Genomic DNA, 1,481 nt, shown 5'->3' with positions numbered 1-1,481 from the left:
GGCTGCCAGAGCTCTCAGAGGCGAGTGCGTTGGCCGGGGCAGCGGTGACCAAGGTGACAGCTGTGACTGGCAAAGGTTCTAAAATGGCAGCCGCACTGCTGGCACTGGCGTTCCACACAGGATGAGGAGGGGGCTGGAGGACAGGGCACGGGACGGCAGCTAGAAGGCACTCCCTGTGCCCAGCGGGCAGCCCTTCTCTCCGGCAAGCAAGAGGCCACGGAGGAGCCGGCCCCGACAAAAGGGCCCTCAGCCTCCTTCACCCTCTCCGTTCCTCCACAACGGAATCTTTTGGGGCTGGGACACGCAGCACACAACGCCATGTTCTGGGCTCTCCTGAGCTCAGCGCCAACAACAGCACGCTCCAAAGTGGACCTGACTACGCCCGCCTCCTGGCAGACACAAGCTCTGCTTGCCGCGTTCGCATCCAGCGCCTCTTCTTGCGCCCCATGGCTGGCGATTCAACCATTCCCTACAATAAATACGGCCAGCTGAAAGTTGATTACAATCACTCTGACTCAATTCCACACCCGCGCACAATGCTGGCACATACACGGGGCCACGCCGGCTCACCGATCCTCCGTGGGGACCCACGGCACAGCATCAACAAAGCAGGCAGAAATGTGACGTGCTCCTGACTGACGGCACTCTTAAAATCTCTCTCCCCCTCCCCCCAGTCTACCAAGGCAGCAGCTCCCAAGCAACAGGCGCAGTCACAGACAACTTCACACCTGGCTTGTCCCGCTAAGGGACGGCCACAGGAAGCACATCTTTACAAACAGTGAGGTGGCTCGAGAACTGGCTGACTGGCAGAGCGCAGAGGGTCGTCGTTGGTGGTGCAGAGTCTGGCTGGAGACCTGTGACCAGTGCTGTCCCCCAGGGGTCTGTGCTGGGTCCGCTCTTGTTCAACACCTTCATCAATGACCTTGATGAGGGGACAGTGGCCACCCTCGGCAAGTTTGCTGGTGCTACGAAGTTGGGAGGATTGGCTGACACGCCTGAAGGCTGTGCTGCCATTCAGCGAGACCTGGACAGGCTGGAGAGCTGGGCAGTAAGAAACCGGATGAGGTTCAACAAAAGCAAGTGTACAGTCTTGCACCTAGGGAGGAATAATTGCATGCACCAATACAGGCTGGGGGATGAGCTGCTGCAGAGGAGCTCTGCAGAGAGGGACCTGGGCGTCCTGGTGGACGACAGGTTGGCCATGAGCCGGCAGTGTGCCCTCGTGGCCAAAAACGCCAATGGCATTCTGGGGTGCATTAAAAAGAGCGTGGCTAGCAGGTCGACGGAGGTGATCCTCCCCCTCTACTCTGCCCTGGTAAGGCCTCATCTGGAGTACTGTGTCCACTTCTGGGCTCCCCGGTACAAAAAAGACAGGGATCTCTTGGAAAGACTCCAGCGGAGGGCCACAGAGATGGTGAAGGGCCTGGAGCATCTCCCCCATGAAGAAAGGCCGAGTGAACTGGGTCTGTTTAGCCTTGAGA

This window comes from Meleagris gallopavo, chromosome 22 (genome assembly GCF_000146605.3).
Source record: "Meleagris gallopavo isolate NT-WF06-2002-E0010 breed Aviagen turkey brand Nicholas breeding stock chromosome 22, Turkey_5.1, whole genome shotgun sequence".
Taxonomy (NCBI): domain Eukaryota; kingdom Metazoa; phylum Chordata; class Aves; order Galliformes; family Phasianidae; genus Meleagris; species Meleagris gallopavo.
This window is presented reverse-complemented; position numbering follows the sequence as displayed.